Source organism: Phyllopteryx taeniolatus, chromosome 13 (genome assembly GCF_024500385.1).
Source record: "Phyllopteryx taeniolatus isolate TA_2022b chromosome 13, UOR_Ptae_1.2, whole genome shotgun sequence".
In the NCBI taxonomy this organism is placed as follows: domain Eukaryota; kingdom Metazoa; phylum Chordata; class Actinopteri; order Syngnathiformes; family Syngnathidae; genus Phyllopteryx; species Phyllopteryx taeniolatus.
Window position 1 is genome coordinate 6,260,000 of NC_084514.1, and position 23,853 is coordinate 6,283,852.

Genomic DNA, 23,853 nt, shown 5'->3' on the forward strand with positions numbered 1-23,853 from the left:
CCAGCTGTCATCGGGCAGGAGGCGGGGTACACCCTGAACTGGTTGCCAGCCAATCGCAGGGCACATAAAAACTAACAACCATTCACACTCACAGTCATGCCTATGGGCAATTTAGAGTCTCCAATTAATGCATGTTTTTGGGATGTGGGAGGAAACCGGAGTGCCCAGAGAAAACCCACGCAGGCACGGGGAGAACATGCAAACTCCACACAGGCGGGGACGGGGATTGAACCCCGCACCTCAGAACTGGGAGGTTGCCACTTTAACCAGTCGGCCACCGTGCCGCTAAATAAAAATCCATTATATAAATTCAAATATTAAATAAAGCAAAAAAAAAACACTCCTGTGAGTTAAGCTGTTGAGACATTTAAAAAACTAAATTAAAAAAATCTTTAAAAAAGATTCAACCAATGTAAAAAACAATTTGAAAAAATATAGGTTTAAACCATTGAGAATATATAATAAAGATGATGATGATAATAATAATAATAATAATAATAATAATATGGATGCAGTACAATTTAACAGAGATTAAAATGGTAAAAGAAAGTGTAATATGCAATAAATAAAGAAATATAAAACAAATATAAAATAAAACAAAAACATATTTTAGTGATTAAAACTATGGAATTAATACAAGTAAAAATATCATATAAAAAATATTGAGAATATTAAACGTGTTGCAGAGTGTTAACGTGTTTCTAGCATGTTTTTTCATTGCTCGTCCTGCAATACATGGTAAACTGAATGAATACACTCTTTGTTGTTTTGTGGGACATGTGTGCAGGTTTTCTGTGTATGAGTTGAAGAAAATGCCATAAATTGTGAGAGGACCATACACTGTACGTCATCGCCATAACATCTCCCAATCCACCTCTGTATTTCTCTGCAGGTCAATTGGACGACACTAAAGCCTCTACTTTTGTCTGAGGACGGGGCCATTAATGAAGAGCTCTTCAGCTAAATACATCTTTATTCTGTGATTAACGACGCTACTCCGAGTGAGCGCTGACATGAGAGCAGGCCGAGGCCCCTTCAGTGAAGTCCGAAGCCTTAACAGCCACTCCGCCATCAATCAGGCCTTGTGTCCGGTAAGTGCCGCCAACATTTATGAAATATTCATCAGCTACTCGCTTTTGCTTTCCACTCAGCCCTAGTCATTATGCCCAGGCGGCATTGTGTCACCTCTTCTTTAAAAAAAAAAGAAAAAAAAAAGCCTACAATCACTCTTGTGAGGGGAAGCAAATTTGGGAATTCCTGCTATTATGCCAGCCAGACACTTTGGTATTATCGTGTCAGTCACAGGTCTCTCCCACCCACTTGAGATGTTTCATGTTTACTGAGGTCACTTTGAAATCTAACTGCATGTGTAGAGTTGTGGATTGCGACTAAGGATGGCGAAATGAAAAAAATATTTTGAAAAACGTTGTTCAATCTAACGTTCATGGTTAATAATATTAAGTTACATAGGCTTCTTTCATTTCACTTCTTGGCAGCAATCATTTCTGTGAACTCTTACAGATCACCCGCATATTCATAGCTCAGCATTCGTAAATTCACCTGTTTGCTGATTTTTTTTTTGTTTTAGTTTTTTTGGGGGGGTTATATTAATTAAATTAATTGAATTAAAAAATACTAATAATTAAATTAATTTCACCTATTTGCTGTTTTTGTGCTCAGGCCAAAGTGACACACAGTATTGCTTTGGCTCCACCATTGGTGTCAAGGGGAAAAAAAATACAAAAAGTTATTTGACGCACTTCATTAAGACAAAAGTAGTCCTTTACAATCCCTTTTTTTGGGTGGTGGGAGGGGTGGGGGGCTCTGTTACAGTAAGATTTTTGATATTTGCGGCAGGGCTTGGTCTCTATCCCTATACAGGACTCCTCTGTTCACGACAGTACACCAGCAACGTACGTGCCTATCACTAACCTATGCTAACTCAGTAGTCAAGTCAGAATTACAGTAAATATTTGAATGAAAAACAATTGTAGGCAATAATGACAACCTCATGATAACATACAGTATTCTTACACCACTGTGCCAACTATTTCACTGCACACCGTGAGTAAACTGGAAAAGTCGTATGTTAGGGCCATCGTAAACCAATGAGGCCTTGTAGAGAGTAATGGAAATTCAATTGAGTAAGGTTCCCCTTGTGAGGTTTGTTGCATCCTGGCAACTTCTGGTCTTCTGAATGGGATTTATTTCTACTGTTAAAATGTCACAAGGCAGCTTTTGTTTCTCAACAAGAAAAATGTGCCAAATTTATTAGAAACTGAAGAACCGATTAAAATTAAAGGCAGTCTTCGATTTATGGTGGACGTTTTGAAAATTCAGTCCACAAAGCAAGTTTCACTTAGCAATGTGGAATTTGCTAAGCATGTCTAGCACAAGTCGACCTACAAAGAAAAACAGACTCAAGAACCCCTGCCTGAGAAGACAGGAAATTTTACATTTATATATATATATATATATATATATATATATATGGGCAAATTTGAGAATGCTGAAACGTGAAACTGCGGGGATTGACTGTAGAAGTAATTAAAAAGTCAATATTCCCTAATATGCCCCCTTTAAAGCACCGCCTTTATGGTTAATAAAGGTTTTAAGATGGCGACAGTTCCACTGTATGCTACACAAACATCATGTAATGCCCGCTGTTCTATTTCTCCCCAAGACTGCTATTAATGTCATTGTAGAACAATGAATATGATGTACTCGTCACTCAAGTCAAGCAATCACCAAAGGTTGGGACATTCATCATCACCGTTCGCCGACTCTGTAGTCAAACACACGACGTTCCGGTTCACAAAAGCAATGGAATATTCCACCTCTTTTCCTCCCCTCCTCCCCTATTTGCAATTCTTATTGCAGCGAGGAAGTTAATCTATCCGCAGCGATAACTCATTGGATGATACAGCTTAAGAGAACACATCTTCAGTTGGCCGTCTTGCATTTTAAACAGGGGCCTCGGTACAAATTTTCCAAACACAACTGAGCTAACACTGATTTACTGCTCCAGTTTATATAAGTCATATTAGGAATTCATGGACCTGGCGGAAAGGGATTAGAGCATTTATTTCAGGCAGGGAAGATGATCCTGTCATTAATGGTCGATACTTTCATCATCATTTAAAAACCGGAGGAATTTGCCCGGTGACGAATCATAGGCGGATGTGGCTATCTGGCTGGCACAGCTGGCTCGGCGTTATCTCGCCGCCGCTCGGCTTGGGCGAACGCGGGGACCGGCGCCCGTCAAACTCTCTGGATTAGGCTGTCAATCAAAGCCGCGTTACAATTTCTCCCAAATGTCACTGAGATCAGAGTCATTTCTTGGCTAATTGCGTCTTGTCTCCGCTTTTAATACCGCTACCGGTTAATGGTTTTTGTGACAAGATGGCGTCCGGGAATAAAGAAGGGCCGTGCTTTTTGTTTAGCAACGGAATTGAGCGTGTAAATGACTGCTCAAAGTTCAGAGGGCGCTCAAATGGCAGCAAACAAAAGGGGAGGAAACGGAGAAACGATCCCAATCTTGCCGCGTTGTGACATCAATTACACCAAATTCTCATTAAAAAGGGGTCGACGTGCACGTCGCCTACTCCGTTTTTATTCCGAAGATTGTTTCAGAGCTGAGCAATTTGGAGGATTTTCTCCCCCTGGTGACACCTTAGTGTTCCTTTTACATGCCGTTGCTTTAGTGTAACGTGACAAATGCAATGTCAGGCACTCTGTCCTCAGCAGTAGCCACAATGCACCCATTAATTTTCTCCGCTCTCAAACGTGCTTAAGGGAAATATTATTAGCCACGTTAAATAAGCCAGAGCAACGCTAATTCCGCTGCATGTCAAAGGCGGGGATTACATTTACATGACATGCAAAGTTATCTTGAAAGGAACGACATGCAAATAATGACTAAAAGCCAAATTCCAAACATAGGCAAAGGGTCCCATTTGACACATGGCTAAGTCACAGCCCTGAAATGCAGACTGGCCAATCACAGCGCAGCACACAACACAGGTCCACCATTCAAGTTTTTGATATATTTTTGCTCTTTCAAATTAGAATTATGGTTAAATGATGTGACACGCATTATCCAGAAAGGATTAAAAAAAAATAAGAAAATTAACCCAAATAAATTAACGGCTCTGGATAAAACTATGCTGTTATCCGCGTACTCAGTTGCACACATTTTGTCTGCTCCACAATGTACAACACTTGTGTTATCTGTAAAATAATCATGTGTTGTCGTTAGCTAGCTAATGTCTGCTCAACCTAGGCAGGGGCCAGTATCAGATTCTGAAACTATGATAACCGTGAGCAAAAATTGCAATTACTCTTTCAAATGTATTATTTTGACATCTTTGAGGAAATAGCACTTTTTTTTTCAATTGAACATGCTCAATGGGTAAATTAGTAAATTTGAAACGAAAATAAATAATTGAAATTTTCTAAAAAAAAAAAAACGAGTAGCTACTTTAGCTAGGCTAGTTTGCTAGTTAGCTGCCTCGGTAGAGAGTCTATGGTATTTATTTCACCAAATGTAGACATGCTAACTCTCGTAGTTGGTGTCAAACGCTCATTTCAGGACAGAGTTATAGTAATAACATTACCTTGAATTTGAGCTCATAATGCTGATGGAAAGTTTTAACCTTTTTAAAACTGTGACTTTTTAAAACTGCGGCATACCATCAAACCGGGAACCGGTCCGTGTCATGCTCAATTCCTCCAAAATTAAAAGTCATGAGGTAAACAATGTACTTGTATTACCCGTAAAATAATGGTATGCTCCTCTTAGCTGGTTCATGGAAGCTATGCGGCTGTCCACATCACAGCTCAATCCATCCAAAATCAACAGGCACACTTTAATCTGCGCCAAGGTAAGCGATGCACTTGTATTATGTGTAAAATATTATGCGTTTGTTAACTCAATAATAGCTAAAACGATGCAATTGTCTGATTAGTCAATTCAATTGCTAAAAAAATTAACAGAAAATAGTGCTATGCAGTCATTAGCTCGTTAATGGATAAAGCTTATGCTGTCATCCACATAGTCGGTTTACATCCTCAAAAATTTAAAAACACAGTTAAACAATGTATTTATATTACATTATCTGTAAAATAATTGTATGCTATTGTTAGCTCATTAATGGACTAAGCTATGCGGTGGTTCGCAAAGTCAGTCCAATCCCCCCAAAATCAATAGGCACACATTTTTTACTGCTCCAAAGTAAGCAATGGACTTCTTTTCTACGTACAATAATGCTACTGTAATGTAAATACAATACCAATGTGCACGTTTTAGTGTTTAAATATATTTATCATATATCTGTCATAAAAGACAAAAACGTACTTCATGCTTGCAGAAAGTTTCACGAGAGACACTTAACATTACGCACTAGCATCATTTTCTTTGCAAGGATGCATAAAAGAGCAGCCATTAAAACATATTTTTTTTTCACCTCCCCATCGGCGAATCAAAACTCTGAATATAGAAGAGAAAATAAATAATGGGGGGCACAATAACAAACACTTAGCTGCCTTCCATTAGTGCACTTAACCTCCTCTTCATGGTGAGCAATCCCACTTTTGGCTAAATGCTCGTCTCTAATTCACAAATGAAAGGGACGCTTGGAGTGGCCCTCCGTCTCCAATGTTGCAATTAACTTTGCCTCCTCGTTTCTCCCAGCTTAAGGTGTTTGAAAGTCATTAGCTTCCACGCAACGGCGTCTTCTGCTGAAATTTAAGCAGGCGCACTGTCTGTGTGGTTTATAATAAGAGTCGGAAGATAAAAGCACACTGATGGTATGTTATTCAAAGCTGATTTAATGGAAGAATCTAACTGTTATCATTTGTTTTCTTTCTAAAACATGCACCGCTGCTTCTTTGTAACACATTTTTCCTGCTTCAGTCATTGTGACATTGTAGATAAGTTTATAATTAGAAATATTACATAAAAATCACACAATTTTAAGGGGGTGATACATGGAGAAGCAAAGGGGGTGGGGAATTTTTGGGAATTGCACAGATCATTCCAATGGGAAGTGTAACTAAATATATTTCGGGAAGATTGGGGATACATATTTCCATGACGAGAATGAATGTGAATTAACTGAAATACTGGGCAAATTGTTCAAATTGTACAAACATATAATAATATATTGTTTTTCTGGTACTTACATGAAAATTAAAATTAATATTTTGTCATTAAAATTTACAACTGACTTAAAAAAAAACATACAAAATGTGATTACTAAAAACTAGCCTTGAAGTTTTTTTTTAAAACTACCATTGTTGATTTTTTTCCTTTTAAATACATTTTCCTTGAAAAGAATGTTGTTTAAAAGACAGAATGAGAGAATAAATAATAAAAACTAACCTTTAAAAGAATGTTGACTTATTTTTGAATATCAAAATTATGCAAAAATGTATACTAAAACATTTTATTGTCAAAAAAAACCAACAACAAATTAATTGATTAGTAGATCATCGCGCTCTACTGAATTGCATTCCAGTTATACAGTATATGATCGTCATAGCAGTTCTAAAACAACAAATACAACGGTGCCGTGGTAACTTTTGCACAGTAGGGTGTCAAAAGTGAGGACCTTGAATAGGCTAAAAAAAGTAACAGTAAAAAAAAAAAAAATCAGTACTTTAATAAGCAACATCGTGTGTTGTTTGTATTCCTGCTGACATGGTAGTGGTGGTAAATAATCAGCATATGTCAGGGATAAACTTGAATTAGGCGCGTAATGATGTCACTGCGACCCCAGGAGCATCATGTGCTGCCGTGCACTCGGCTGCCTTCGTGTCATCGCTACAGCAGCCGGCTGCATCCATAAGCAAAAGGGCTGCATAATTGGTGACACGGGTGACACTGTGTGCTCACTGTTGGCACTTTCCCCCCCCCCCCACCCCGTCTGCATCTTACCCAAACTCCCTAATTACTGGGTTTTCCAGCAGGGAGGCGACGGCGAGGAGGAAGGCGTCAGATTCTGTCAACTGACGACTTGTTTCAGCACGGAATCCCTGGAGTGAGTTTGGGGAGAGACCCACAAAGTGTGGTCATATCAACAATTCCTAATCAAAAGCTCCAAATTGTCAGCTGTCACACACTTTTTATGATCCTTGATACCCAGCGCCTCAGCTGACCCCGACCGACAAATAATACCGAACAAATACACAAAAACCTACACGAATAATAAAGCATGCACACGTTCACGTTTTGGCTTACCTGTGCAGGTTTTTCCCCGCAAAGACACATTTCTGTCTCTTAATATAGAGCTAAACGTCTGAAGTCGAACAATACCATGGTTGTAACTTTCAAAATCCAGAGAAAAATACTACCTCCAAAGTCACCCAAATCGAAATTCAAACCATTGTCATCTCAGCAGGATTCAATCTATGTGCTTTTACTTTCTTTTTTTTTGGTGGCTTCCCCCCCCTCCCACAATTAAAAAAACTCCCTCTCAGAATTTACAATTTCAAGGGAACATATGGAAATGTGACTTTCTTTATTGCTTGTACTAGAGCTATGTGATATGGACAAACTTTTATATTCCGATAACGATATACCCATCCATCCATCCATCCATCCATCCATTTTCTGAGCCGCTTCTCCTCACTAGGGTCGCGGGCGTGCTGGAGCCTATCCCAGCTATCATCGAGCAGGAGGCGGGGTACACCCTGAACTGGTTGCCAGCCAATCCCAGGGCACATACAAACAAACAACCATTCGCACTCACATTGACACCTAGGGGCCATTTAGATTCTCCAATTCATGCATGTTTTTGGGATGTGGGAAGAAACCGGAGTGGCCGGAGAAAAGATAACGATATACTGTATGTATATTCCGATATAGAATTTATTTTCTTTAATTGACATGAAAGAACTGGCAATATTCTATAATCTCTTTTCTATGTGTTTATAAAATACATACTTGCATAGAACAGAATAAAACGAGTTGGATGGATGTGTTATTAGGACCTAAGTCGGGTTGCTCGTAAGTTGAGTTACCACTGTATTTTAGTATGAAGTGCTTTTTACACGTGCATGAAGTCTAAGAATGGTGAAATTGCTTGTACTGTAAATAAAGGTTCTGTAGTGGCATCAGTTTGACTGTAGAACAGATTTTCCCATACGTAGTCTAAATTGCCATTTTGTCCCAATGTAAAGGGGAAAAGCTTTTCTCAATTCTCCGTTCACTGCAGCGTCCTCTTTGTTATGAATGCTAACACTTCCACACTCAAACTTCACAGTATCATGACTTCCATTGCGACACGGCCCAGCTTTAGCACGCAACATTTTGCTTTACCGAGTCAGCTCGGTGGCAAACAATGCCAATTCAGTTTGCCCCCCCGCCCCCCGCCAGCTCCTAACCTTCCCCCTTTCTTTCAGATGATCCCAAACTTGTGCTTCAGTTCAGGGGAGGATGGAAAGGCCGCGGTGGCTTTGATCGGCCGACTGTTACTAAGAAGCTTTCGGGGGGCTTTGAGGGGACGTAAAATGTTTTTAAAAAAATGGACAGATCAAGAGCAAGGAGAAATTTGACGGTTCAGAGACAGGTTAAAAAGAGTCGGCGCATTCTCATCCTATATATCCAGTTAGTGCACATAGGGCGATGCAAGATGACATAAATGAAATCTAAGAACCGATTAGTGCCAAAGTTAAACCTTCACACGAGTGGGGGGTAAAAACAACTCAAGAGTACTTTGCTCCCTCACAGCACAAAGACACATTTGTAATTTCTGAAACACAAACAGAATAAAGATTTCCTCAAATAGTGGCCCCTACTCCAATAGACACCCTGTTGCAGTGTTTTGTTCACTTATGACGTAAAAACGCAAAAAGATGCCTTCCATTTCCCATCATGAAAATAAACTGGTAGTAATTGTCATTATGATTTTTTTTTCACGTGTCTATAACATTGTTATTCAAATTACATCAAAATTACGCACATAGTTTATGCATTGATAACCTTGTTTCATTTAATTCAGAAAAAAAAAGATTGCCCCCAGTTGATGTCACTCTCATCTGCAGTTGAATAAACAATCAACCCCGGGCACAGAAATATGTTGCATTCTCCGAAGCACAAACTTGTGGTTAAAATTTGTGCTTCCCTTATGAAGTAAAGTTATTTATAGTATTAATTTTTTTTTAAAATAAAAGAACGCTCATTAAATCATCTTTTATTTTTGTTTGACCCATGCAGAAACGGCTCTGCGGTTTGTTCCTCATATTTTGTTTTTACGTCATTTGTCTCTAATGTATGCATGATAAATTTACTCTTTAAATGGAGGGTGGGGGAAAAAAATTAACACCAAGAACACAATGTTATTAGCGTTTTTCAAAAATACTATCATCACTTAATTGCCATTTCATTTGTAATAAATTGCCGGAAAACATTCCTCTTTTGGTTAATAAGGAAACACGACCTCGTTAATGAAACAGGCTGTGCCCGCTAACGATAACTGTTATTTATTCGAATGCTATGCCAGGTTCATCTGTGTGCCATCGCCGCCGCCGCTGTGAACCCCGTCCGCTTTGCCAATTAAGCGTGTTGATACTGCAGGATGCCCACCTGCAATTATGGCATTTTAATGAGCCGCTGCGGATGGAACAAGGGCACGGTGAGGTCAGCCAGAGGCAGCAAAGCATTGGGGTTTTAATAGACACTTAAACGCTGTTAATTTAGCTCCACCTAATGGGGTGGAGGCAAGCGTGCGGAACGCGATCTATGCTTTGAGGTGGGGTTATTGACTTCTCCACTCCGTCTCATTCTGGCAGGTAGAAGTGGCCTTTCTTTTGATCCCTCAAGACTGTTGATGGGTTTGGGCAAAAGTTTGGCACCTGTCCTCCTGAAAAGTGTCAGAGTGGGAATGAGTACTGACTATATAGAGAGCCAAGATCCAAGGGAACACGTTGAATTTAGGATACAGTGGATTAAAAAAGTCCACACACATGTTTTTATGATCGCTTTGTTTTACATCTGACAACAATCTCCCATATTCCTGATTGGTCTACGCTATGGAGTAGGGTGGCAAGACGGATGCCCTTTTTTTCCCAACGAGAAAAACACCCAAGTCCGTCTTTATTGGCAACATTAAACGAACTGCAGGAATTTCTGCTTAGTACTGTCAGTGTCCTATATGTGACAATATCCCATAATATATAGTCATATGATTGGGGAGTAGGGGCAGTTGAAGATAAACATCCAAGCCGATCTAGCAGGAATTCTTTCTGCCTGTGTTCCACATGTGACAACAATCGCCCATATTCTTCATATGTCGAGGCTCCGAGGTACGTTGACAAGACGGCAACCTTTTTCTTACCAGGAAAAAACATCCAAGTCTGGCTCAATCAAAACATTAAAGGAGCTGCAGGAGTTTCTGGCAAGTAATGCCAGTGTTCCACATGTGATAACAATCTCTCGTTTTTTTTTTCATATGTCTATGATACAATGTAGGGTGTCAAGACTGAAGCCTTTTCTTATGAATTCTTGAGGCTGGCTCAAATGGCGACATTAAAGGAGCTGGAGGAATTTGACTAGCTCTGACAACAATCTCCAGTGTTCTTCATATAAGCATTTCGTGACGCTGGATGGTCTCTTTATTACATTTGTTAGGCAGTATATACACGTCATGGGTCATTGATGTGTATTACATACATATAATAATATGAGCGCCATGTCTTGACTTGTGTTCATGGTATTGTCACTGTACAATGCAGGGACAGAAGACATTTATGCATCTTGCAAGTCTGCAGGTTTTAAATTGCACACCATATGCAGAGGGCAATATTATTCTCTCCAACCTACGCTGACTGACACTATCACAAAATATCAGTGTCTTGCAGTTTTACTAATGCATAATTTCAGGTGCTTAAGCGCAGAGGGTTAAGTCCCGGCCAAGAGTGGAGGATTTTTTTAATGGGAAGACGATGGTCCCCTCTTTTAATGTCGCGTAAGAATGTGTTATGGCGCTGTAGCTCCCTTTCAGCCGCGGCCCTCCTGAATTCAAGCCGATTATGGATAACAACCACATTACAGCGCGGTACATCAAAGTCCTAGCTTACTGCTCAGCGGGGAGCTACTCTGGCACATTTCAAAAATCGACCCGTTCAAAAGCTCTCGCTGGTTATGCATTCAGTGGGTCACACAGGAAAGTTTTCTCTCGCTGCCGACCTCATTGCTGCCGGCATGTAGTGCAGCTTGTTTTGATGCAGAAAATATTGAAATGAGGGTGGGAAAAGAAAAAAGAGGTAGAAACAAAGACTTGGAAATTGCAGTATCGTTGCAAACAGTTTTAATGTGGGGATTATTACAAAATTACAAACAATTAACTACACTGATAAAGTATTCAGTATTCCACCTGTACTTGTCAGTGCTGTTCCTTGTGTCAACCAATCAGCCACCTGTGTTATGTCCAGGTTCCCCGCGTTGTCTCGTCATTTGTTTGTTATTTAGTTCCCTGGTTTCTTTCAGTCTGTATCAGGTCATTGTTGTCTTCATCACGTCGTATTTCCTGTAATCTGTAGTAGTGACTGTTTTGTTTGCTTATGTTTCTTTGTTACTTTGAATCTTTTTGAGGGTGGGTGGGAGAGGGGAGTTTTTTAATTGAGGATATTGATTCTTCCACATGCCCTGTTTGCATTTTTGAAAAGGAATCCTTTTTTTTTTTTTTTATTAGATTATTCCTGCTATCCTGACTTGCAGCACAGCTTCCCTGCATTTGGTCCATTTTTTCCTCCATACCACCACCGTGAAAACCTTCACCCCTTGACAAATATCCCATTACGGGACTACGAAACTAGCATCTTATTGTATTCTATTGTTCACGATGCCGCACGAGCCCCTTAAACAGCTTGCCTTAAAAAAAGTAAGCACTCAGGATGCGATTGTTGCTCCTGAGATCTACAAAACGATTAGCTGTCTCGCTTTTGTGCTTATCGTTTTAATTTAGCGGTGATAATTTGTTTATGTGGGCCTCGGCTGATTAGAGTGCTTTGTCGCGCCAACACTTTTTTTTTTTTATATCGTGTGAATTACCCACTGTGCTTGTTGAAAGCACTCAAAATTTAAAAACATGGAGAAAGACGAACTGGAAGTGGGGATATGGATGAGATGGTGGGCGTGGTTGATAGGAAGGCTGCGTGTTTGTAATTAAAGCATACACAAAAAGATGAAAATATAACATTTGAAGGCAGCTGACTCTCTGACATTAGCACGGCGCTAATCGTTAGGTTGCTGCGTCCTTTGTCATTGAGCTTCTTTGAGTTGAATGGAGGCGCACACTTTGGGGTCCGTCATTAAAACGAGGAATGGCTGTCCGCTTCCCGCTGGGAAGAGGTGCCCTCTGCTTTCACACTTAAGCGCTAGTTGTTCACAAAATAACAGCATAGCAAGTGTCTGTCCCCCGACCCATCCACCCTCCCTCTTGGAGTGCTTCTGGATCAAGGATACGCCTCCATTTCAACTTAAAAGCAGCAGCGCGATGCCCCGCAAACAATCAAAGTCATAATAGCGCTCAGGAAAAGGGTGTCATCATACATCTGAATAACAATTACATCCGTGAAATATTCAATTTGATATTTTCCACTCACAAAAACAAACTGACGTCTCACTAACCAAAGCAAAACCAGAGCATCAATCATTGATTATTGACATGTTTTTCTTTCTCTTTGGCTTGGGGGGATGCTGAGGGACTTAACGATCATGGAACGCCAAACGTTTGACGCCGGGGGGTGCGCAAGCCATGGCCTTTGTTAAACCACACTGTTGAACAGTAACCAGGAATGTAAAATTGTGACTTCAAATCGTATCTTTCTCCATTACAGAAAGCTTTAGCAAGCAGATCGTGCCCGACCTCAGAGGTTCCCTCTAGAAGCAAACCACGGCGCTGCTCAATGGCGCTCTGTGACTGAGCGTGAAGCCTCTCTGTGTACCATCAATCTGTATTGCGAGTAGCTCCCGAGGTGTTTTTTTTCTTCTTCTTTCCCCATCAAGGTCTTATTCACTTGAGAGCTTCAGCAGATTAGCGCTCCACTGGGGTGCAATGGCTTCTCGGTGCGCCGCTTCACGTCCAATTTGAAGTGTCTAAGAGCGTTCTTGTCGTTAGCGTTTAGTCCAGACTGTTTTTCACACTGAGCGAGTGTGACATTAAAGACAAATAAAACCACATCAGCCTGTGTTGATCTTCTCCAAACACGGGGCCCCGGCATTCTATCTTGGCGGACAGCAGTTTTCAGGGGGTTATGGATAGGCCAGCTTGCTAACGCTATTATTTACAAATGGCCCAAATGTCAGCCCTCCTTTTGTACCTCTTGGCTTTTCTCGTTGAATGGTTTGCTGGCGTGAAAAGGCTGCACATTAACAGAGAGGTGAGCCGCCGAGAGAAAAATATTTCTATCGCGCTGCCATCGGATCAATAGTGATGTGTTTACTCGTCCCGACGGCACAATGTTCACACCATAATGATGATTATTAAACAGCCTGTTGACTGAGAGCTTTTGTCCACCCGCTTGTCAGTGCTTTCGCCCGGCGGAGGGTCACACACTCCTGCTGTCAGGTTAGCGTGGAGACTGCCGGCAAACACCATCTGTCAAAAGAGCAGGCTGAGCTGCGCTGGTCATCGGATCACCTCCTAACCCCTCTGCTGGACAAAAGCAACTCGGCGGGTCAATGTGATTCCACGTTATTAAACGCAAAGGGGTCATTTTCAGAGCAAAACTCAGAATCCCCGTGGGTTGAAGGGGTTAAGTTGGAGCCATTTGCCCTCTGCAGGGCTAGTAAAAGACTCATTTTTCTGAAAGTTGACATATTTGATATTCATGGGAGATATACTGCATGCAGAAATGCTATTTCTGCTATGAAACACAATAGTTGGTTATGATTTCTAATAGGTCAAGAGTACAGTGAAAACTGTAAGATCGAACATACCGGTGGTAATCCTTTTCTAGGACTCTTTTCAACCTCAGAATGAATCTGTTCCTGAGTCAAACTGTCCCCATCATAAAACCTTCCAGTAAGTTCCATCTGGCAGTTACTGTATATGGCAGTTTTGATACTCTTTGCAACATATCACCGTTTCCCTTTTATGTTGGCAAATATTTATATAAAAATACTTATAAATTACACAAAAAAGCAAAAGAACTGCATTTCCCTGGGAGTCGACGAGCCATATCTTGGGGGCCTGCAGAACAATGTACAAAAGGAGTATTATTACAGGAATAAAGTCCTTTTTCTTTCCAGAATGAAATAATAATAATAGTACAGTAATAAAGGTTATGACTTTTTTTCTTGAAAAACACAAATCTATTCTCATAAGTTTACAACTGACACTGCCTGGGTCTTCGGGGGGTCTCACTCTTTCGTGTGTGATGTTTGGAGGTCTCTCATCATTTCAAGCCATTTGAAATGAGTTTTTTGGGGCTAGAGGCCTATTCTCACCCCCTCCAAAAAATCCAAATAGCTTCCCTTGAAAACAGAACTTGACAACTGTCACTCTAGCTAGCTGCAAAGTTGGCCCAGCCTTAAAGATCGGCTGACTTTTACGACTTTGTCAGTTTCGATTGTTCAATAAATTCATAAGTATAGACATTTTTAAAAACGGATTGTTGATGAATTGTGTCTTGCCGCATTTCAGGCAACAGAGAACTCCCTTCTTGGCTGCAACCATCAAAAGCTCAGGTGAATAAATCTCAACTAGTTAGCTATCGAAACACTTCTTTGATTGAGCTTTAATTTTTCACCATAGTCGAAAGAAATGTATTCATATGCTGTCCTACCCCATTGTTTTTAGCATGAAATCCTCCAATAATATGAAACCCCATAGTGGAATTTTAGTGTAATGAAAGTGAGATGCTAGTTCTGGATAGTAGACAGAAATTGTCCAAGGGAGACGGGGGGGAAAAGCCCATTTGGAAGTTGTGTGCGTCTCAAATCCCCACAAACTACTGGTGTGTATTTTTCCCATTCTTTCAGGTGAATGAACAGCGGCCTTTAGCTTTAATGGATTTCTAGGCGGAGTGACAGCGTTTGAATGGGCTGCAGCAAATGGGGAGGTAAAAGGGGCATTAGGAGTCGCCACAGAGATGGGGGTTGGCCAAAGACTGACACCGTCTTCTGCATGTGACAGACGTGCTACACGTGCAAACGTTTTCAATGCGGGGGTACAGTCGTTTCAATATTGCGCTGGTGTGTGTGCTTTAGTGCTTTTGGGAGTGTGTACTGTATATTTGCCCACCCAAAAAAAAAATAATCCCAAAAAAAATCTTTGTGTTAGGTCCTTCACGACTGCAGCCTTCTCTCTGGAGACGACACTATCAATAAATTCAACAACAACACTAAAATGCCACCACATAAAGTAATACATTTATTCCTTTGGCCCAGCGAATAAAAAATATTTTCAGCAAAGGGTGGGTTTAAAAAAAAAAAGAGAACAAATCTGTGAATCTGCAAAATCAGGGTTATATGCAAGACTTTATTGAAGAAAAACAATTGCTTTGGCGTGCGAACGATAAATTGCGATATAGCCGGGGAACACTGTACATTGTTTGGAAAGTAGAACGACTTCAAAAGCAAGCAACATCACTGATCTGATTGTGTTCCACTTTGGAGGTTCCACTGTCATAGTTCACGTAGTAGTGCACTCATGGATACAGTGGTTGTTTGTTGGGTAAACTGTCACAGTGCTGTTTACTTTTGATAAAACCCTGGTTTATCACATTCAGTGCTATTTACTTTATATGGTGATGATAATGTATCCTTGCGGAAAAAAAAAAAGCGACAATAAGCATTAAAAGCCCTTCTACTTGAAATAAACCATTTTAGGAACAAGCTTGCTCTTGGATGAAGCTGTAAGCTACGTCTTGATCTAAAATAAACATGTCACGCCGCATGCGCCAGTGTTTAGCACAGGCAGACGCCTGGATAACCCCCCCCCAACCCCCTTCGCTACGGTAAACAGAAAGCATGCGACGATAAGCAAAAGACGTCCATTGTTATTAATTTGTTATTTTCTCATGTGTTTGGTTGCTGGCGGGTTTTATCATGCTGAACACACAGTCCAAATTCCATGGCAAACATTTGCAGTTAATCTGCTCAGCAGGCCTCGCGAAAACCCTGCGAAGTGCCTCCTTTACATAAAGCTGATCAAATTAAGATGCTCACGCTGACCAAACTCTGTTGTCACAACGTGAATTGTACCGAGAGAGAGATGAATGTGATGCGGTTACAGTAACTAACCATCAGCTACGTGGTGGGGTGGGGTGGGGTGGGGTGGGGTGGGGTTGTTTAATCCCCCCACGCATGTCTCGACATTCTCAGTCGGGGCTCTGAACTGGAATGGCCGTGCACAACAGCAAATACATCCAGCGTGCTTATGTGCCAGCATAATCCTTTAATTACTCCGCGTTGAAAACGTCTATACCATATTAAGCTATTCAATGCAGCCAGTTAATGGAAAGGCAGAAGGGCTATCATGTTTTGCATAAAACCTTTAAAGCCAATGCTTTGCAAATGTGCTCTGCCCTTTTTTTCCCTCCATTTTGATCACAGCGACATATCCACATCCCTGGTAATCCCCTACCTTTTTTTCTGGGCTCATGAGCATTCTCTCGGAAAGGGTTCGTGTGTGTTACTTGAAGGAAAACGGATATTTTCTAAACTGTAAAAAGATAATTTTGTCCTGGACTTTTGGCGCCCTCCACTACAATGGTCCACTTCTATCCCTCCATCACTGTTATCAATAGTTCCCAGGCATGAGGAACAATCCCATTGATTATATGCAATGTCTAACTTGAAAATGCACATATACTGTACTTTGTTAGTTTGGAATCTCACGATCATAGGTGTCAAACTCAAGGCCCGTGGACCAGATGCAGCCCGCCACATAATTTTATGTGGCCCGCGAAAGCAAATCATGCTCGTCAACTTCCGTGATTTTTGCTAAAATCTGTACCCAAATCCCAAATTGTCATATTAATAAACAATAATGTTGAGATATTGCATTTTTCTGTTACCAAACACTTCTTCTACCGTAACTTAAACAATACTTGAACAAACTATTATCCTTGTCTTCTGATTTTCAAAAGTTATCCATCAATTTGTTGTGTAATGGTAATGAGAGGATTTGGTGATTAAACATTTCACTGTTCTAATGGCCCAGTGAGGGAAATCATAACTACAATGCGGCCCGAGACAAAAATTAGTTTGACACCCCTGCTCTAGATTATTGTGAGTCATTCTGTTTATTTCTATTATGCAAGGTGTTGATGATAATTAATAGGTATAGGTAACAATTGTACTGATTATACGCCAAGTGGTAGTTGTAGAGTCGTGGATGTTAAATGTTAATGAGATATACTGCTATTTTGTGTGTGTATGAAAACTATTCGGGCCCTCCCTTTTAAGCATAACTGCAACTATTTCCAGAATTTATCTTTTTTAATGACTGAAAGTGATATGTTTTTCTTACTCAAGTCTCTCAGTCAACTGTGTCTTTATTTTTCCTACTTTGTTTTGCTTCCCTGCAATCTCTATTGAAACATTGACAATTTACTGTAGGAACCCAGTTGGCATATGCCTTCAACCAAGCTGTGTTATTGTTGAGCATGACAGACAAAAACAAAGAATCTACTGTACGGTGACGGTGGGGGAGTGTCTATAAAACCATCTGACCTGCATCTGCATAGCTGTCACAATGAGAGATTTGACAACATTCAAAGAGGACATGATGGAAAGCGCGTAACCGCGGCTGGTGTTTGAAGATGCGTGGTGCTCTCCCGGGAGAAGGCTGCCATAGTGGTGGACCTTCCTTTTTATTTTACTAACATCATTCACTGGCTACTAAATTGAACGGAATGTTTTTAGAATCAGTTTTTCCATGTATGCCCATGTGATGCATAATAAACTGAATTTAAAAATGGGCCTCCCTTCTATGAAATATGAAGAAATACAGCATATTAGTCATAAGGGTGGCATAAAGTACTGTAAGTGTTGAGGAATGTGTGGGCATAATAAACTAAATTCATAATAAAGTGAATATTTAAGCCCACAGCTATGGCGCAAAAAGAAAAAAAGAAAAAAAAAGTCAACATGTGGAACATTACCCAAGGTTATTCTTGCATGCTCTGGTCCAGGTAACTGAAAACATACAATTCTTTTTGCCATGTTCTTCGTTCCTCTATATAAAAAAAAAATCACGTACCAAAATAGAAGCTTGACAATAGCCACAGAGAGAGAGCATTTGACTGTTGCCACACAAACTCAGCATTGTCAAGGCCAACATGCGGCTGCATTGATCCCCATGTGAATCGAGCTTAGCAACTGTCCGGTCGAAGCATTCTCGTCCAATCCCTGCAGAGCTTGGGGGTCTGTGGGGTCAGGTCTATGGGCAAAGTGGTCTGAACCAAAGGTCAGAAGGTCTTAACTTTGGTTTTCTACTCTTAACAAAAGGTTAAAACTGTGACTGAGGGATTGGTTAACTGAAAAGCTCTCCCTTTAGTTTGTTTTTAGCTGTCTTATTATCGGGGATAAAACAAAATAAAAAAATCAGTCAGCTGTGCATGCCATGGAAACAGGAGTTAACAACATTCAGAGTGGTTTTCCCATCCTGTTGAGGTCATTTTTAATTAACAATAACTCATCAAAATTAATGATATTGGTCACTCCTATCTCTGGGGTTGAGGTCACCGAGTTGGTTAAAAAGCTCCTCGGGGGCAAGGCCCCGGGGGTGGATGAGATTCGCCTGGAGTTCCTCAAGGCTCTGGATGTTGTAGGGCTGTCCTGGTTAACACGCCTCTGCAACATCGCGTGGACATCGGGGACAGTGCCTCTGGATTGGAAGACTGGGGTGGTGGTCCCCCTTTTTAAGAAGGGGGACCGGAGGGTGTGTTCCAACTACAGGGGGATCACACTCCTCAGCCTCCCTGGTAAGGTATATTCAGGGGTGCTGGAGAGGAGGGTCCGTCAGGAAGTTGAATCTTAGATTCAGGAGGAGCGGTGTGGTTTTCGTCCTGGCCGTGGAATAGTGGACCAGCTCTACACCCTTGGCAGGGTCCCCGAGGGTGCATGGGAGTTTGCCCAACCTGTCTACGTGTTTTGTGGACTTGGAGAAGGCGTTCGACTGTGTCCCTCGGGGGGTCGTGTGGGGGGTGCTTCGGGAGTATGGGGTACCGAACCCCCTGATACGGGCTCTTCGGTCCCTGTACGATTGGAGTCAGAGTTTGGTCCGCATATCCGTAAGTCAGACTCGTTTCCGGTGAGGGTTGGACTCCACCAAGGCTGCCCTTTGTCAACGATTCTGTTCATATCTTTTATGGACAGAATTTCTAGGCGCAGCCGAGGCGTAGAGGGGGTCCGGTTTGATGGCCTCAGTATTGCATCTCTGCTTTTTGCAGATGATGTGGTTCTGTTGGCTTCATCAAGCCGTAACCTCCAACTCTCACTGGAGCAGTTCGCAGCTGAGTGTGAAGCGGCTGGGATGAGAATCAGCACCTCCAAATCTGAGACCATGGTCCTCAGTCGGAAAAGGGTGGCATGCCCTTTCCAGGTTGGGGATGAGATCCTGCCCCAAGTGGAGGAGTTCAAGTATCTTGGGGTCTTGTTCACGAGTGAGGGAAGTAAGGAACGGGAGATTGACAAGCGGATCGGCGCAGCGTCTGCAGTGATGCGGACTTTGTATCGATCCATTGTGGTAAAGAAGGAGCTAAGCGTAAAAAGGCGAAGCTCTCGATTTACCGGTCGATCTACGTTCCTACCCTCACCTATGGTCACGAGCTGTGGGTCGTAACTGAAAGAACAAGATCCCGGATACAAGCGGCCAAAATTAGTTTCCGCCGCAGGGTGTCTCCCTTAGAGATAGGGTGAGAAGCTCAGTCATCCGGGAGAATCTCAAAGTAGAGCCTCTGCTCCTCCACATCGAGAGGAGCCAGATGAGGTGGCTGGGGCATCTGATTCGGATGCCTCCCGGACGCCTCCCCGGTGAGGTGTTCCGGGCACGTCCCACTGGGAGGAGACCCCGGGGACGACCCAGGACACCCTGGAGAGACTACGTCTTTCGGCTGGGCTGGGAACGCCTCGGGATCCCCCCGGAAGAGCTGGATGAAGTGGCTGGGGAGAGGGAAGTCTGGGCGTCCCTGCTAAAGCTACTGCCCCCTCGGATAAGCGATAGAAAATGGATGGATGGTCACCTGTGTGGATTTAGCTAATGCCCACATCCACGCTATAGCACAAATCCCCCAGGCAGCATTATGCCTCAATTAGACACTAAAACAGGAGTTCTCAACATTCCAACAAAATCTTAAATCCCAGTAAAATAGTGTTTAAAATGGCATATATATATATATATATATATATATATATATATATATATATATATATATATATATATATATATATATATATATATATATATATATATATATATATATATATATATATATATATATATATATATATATATATATATATATATATATATATATATATATATATATGCCTAGTGAGGAGCCGCTTCTCCTCACTAGGGTCGCGGGCGTGCTGGAGCCTATCCCAGCTGTCATCGGGCAGGAGGCGGGGTACACTCTGAACTGGTTGCCAGCCAATCGCAGGGCACATAGAAACAAACAACCATTCGCACTCACAGTCATGCCTACGGGCAATTTAGAGTCTCCAATTAATGCATGTTTTTGGGATATATATGTATATATATATATATATATATATATATATATATATATATATATATATATATATATATGAGTTGGAGAATAAGAAAATGTTCCATTTGAGTTGGAGAATAAAGAAAAATGTTCCACAAAAATGACTCAATAAATTACCGAAAAATATTTGCTATTGCTTTTAAGTCTATCAAGCAGGAATACAAAAAAATCATCATAAATTCGTATGGTTGTAGCCTGTAGAAATGCATTTAATAGCAAGCTAAGCAAAGACTCCTCTACCTTATCCAAACATGGTACGGCCCTGGTCTCCTTTTCTATAAAAAGCTTTGGTTTAGTCCATTGCTGTTTTGCCAGTTGACCACAGACATCCCTCCACCTCTTAGGCCAAGAAAGCCTAACGCCTGGTAACCCCGCTTGGTTAGTATGACATTTGCTTCGACTACGTGGTGACTGCTGAGTATCGTCGAAGAAATTCCGGTTAGTAAGACTTCAACTGATCACATTCTGTAGCACATGCTTTAGCTTTGGCTTAGCACAGCTCAAGAGCCATGGGGAAGCCCATGCTATGGCACACACCATTATTTGTTTCAATATGACGCTGGCAGGAGTTGAAGACATTCGGTGAGATACTGAATGTTCTGAGATTCCTAAAATACTGGATTTCTCCAAGATGTTATCATTTAAAATATTCATATTTGAGTACCTACATGTCCTAGACAAATGAAATTAAATAATATTCATGTTGAAACCTAGAATATTTATGAAACTTTAAACAACATCTGATATTTGTAACCAAAATGCTTATTTGCCCATAGTTGATCAACGATGTGGTATAATCATGCCCGCCTACAACTGGATCCACGTCATCCTCTTGCAACTTTTTGCTGTAAACTTCAGAAGACCAATCTGTCTATATTCCACATGTCAGCATACTTTTTGTTGCTTTCAAGTCAAGATGGTAATGTGAACAAGTCGAGAACGAGGCAGGATAGGCCGCGAGGACAATGGATTCGGGCTTTGGGGACGGGGGATCTCATGGATAGACAATAAGTAAGATTCATTGGGTCATTTTTTTTACTTGCGTCTGCCAAGATGGGGAATGAAATGTTAAATGTTTCATGGGCTACGAAAAGGGCAGAATTTGTCTGTGTGTTTGCTGGCGGAGAAGGAGCGGAGGAGTTTGATCGTCGGAAAGACTCAAAACAAGGACAATTAGGAACGTCGGGGAAAGCACTGGGAGCCAGAAGGGAAGGAATGGAAAGGGTGAGCGAGGCTGTTTTGGGCTGTCTGATGGATGACAGTGTAGTCTGCTTGGTGGGGGCGGTGTCTGCTGAATGATGATGGCCTAATATCATCATCCCCCTGTCGGGCCTAATAGGCTTTCCTTGGTGGAAATCACTCACACGGAGCCGCCATAATGCCCGGGACCCCCTGACAGCATCATCCATCCACTCAAGCCAAGCCAACGTCTCCAAACTAATAAGGAAATACATGCTTCAAGGAGATCTGAAAAATTAAACTGGTAGCTCGCAGACAATTTCTTTCAGCGGGATGTTGTAGCGGGGTTTCGGACAAAATATCGATATTGCCAGGTATCGTAGTCTCTAAAGATGCAGTATTGATACAGCAGCATTACATATTAATATTTTGTCTTTTTTATTAAAAAAAATTACAGTACAGTAATATACAGTATACAGTAATCCCTCATTTATCGCGGGGGTTACGTTCCAGACCACCGGATATCCTGAAGCGTTTTACATTTCTACCAATTTGTACACCAATTGTTGGTACCATTTGGTGAAAGAAAGAAAACTACTTGAAACTGGTGAGACTTAAATGCTTCATAATAAGTACTGACAAACCACAAAGCTGCTGGGAAAATGTTCTTTGGTCAGATGAGACAACACTGCAGCATTTTTGGCAAGTCACATCAGCTTTATGTTTACAGATGCAACAATGAAGCGTACAAAGAAAAGAACACCGTACCTGCTGTGCAACATGGTTATCTTCAGGGGCTGCTTTGCTGCATCTGGCATAGGGTGTGTTGAATCTGTGCTGGGTACAACGAAATCTCATTCTGGAGCTTTATGCTTGAGACAATGCCACGTGATAGGGGTGGGAATTGGCAGAGTAACGATTTAAAGATTACTATCATGTCTCGATACAGCGATAATCAATTTATTGGAGTTCATCTACTATATGTTTCAATATTTAAAAAGAAAACAGTCTTCTTGTACATGAAGCATCCCAAAAAATGAACAAATGACTGCATGAATTCTGATTATTTTACCACACGAGTATAGTCTGACAAAAACCTTGTTGTTAAAATGATGTTTAGTGTTGACAGAAGGGGTGAAATGGTACATATGATTGCATTCAAAAATATTTTTGGGTGTGTCAAGTTCCCACACGTAACATCAATTACACTTAACTTGGATAAGGAACAGGAAGGGTAACTGACTTGCACTGTAGCCACTGTTCTTCTCCGCAAACAAACAAAGTGCAGCTCAGCCTCCGGCCGACGGACGTCGTGGCTGTCAATATGCTTTTGGCGGTGCGTCAGACTTGTTCAGTCGTATCTGAAAGTGGATATCAGTGCAGCATGTGAATAAAAAACAACTTCCCGTCGCATTTCAAATTCAAGTCAGAATCGACACCACACGCATCACTTTAAATATAATATTAAAAAATATACCGTCTCAGCAATGAAGCTAAATGATGAGAAAAAGTAAATGTGATTAAAAAAAAAAAAGTATTTGTAAGTTATTATATACAGTTTGTTTCCACCAGTGTCTACCTGACCTTACTTTCATCACTTCCCTTCATTTAACCAAACCTAAATTTTTTTTTTTCCCCTGCCAATTTTGAATTAGCAGCATATGCAAGTAAGCACGGGAGGGTCATTATCAGCAAGGATAAAAATAACCCTTTGAATCCTCATTGCCGCCAATCCAACGGACGCATCTTCTGAGGTATTCTAATTTTAGCCCGGGCGCCTTTAGAGGAGTCGCCCCCGCCGCTGTTTTCCTCGCCGCGATACACCTGTCACTGCTTTCCCTCGCGCAATGGCTGATCACAGCACACTTTAAACATGCTTACTCTCCTCTTATCTCTCCCCGTAGCCTGCCGATCCCGCTATCTCCGATCGCCACTTTAATCATGTGA

General features: G+C 41.3%; 1 protein-coding gene across 1 annotated transcript in view; it reads left to right on the plus strand.

Annotated features, from left to right (window-relative positions):
* The first annotated feature begins 21,052 nt into the window (after positions 1–21,052).
* Positions 21,053–23,853, plus strand: part of meis2a (Meis homeobox 2a) — a 194,672-nt gene continuing 191,871 nt past the window's right edge. The window contains exon 1 of the mRNA XM_061794452.1: positions 21,053–21,165. The gene's annotated coding sequence lies outside the window, so the exon portion shown is untranslated. The remainder of the gene's footprint in view (positions 21,166–23,853) is intronic.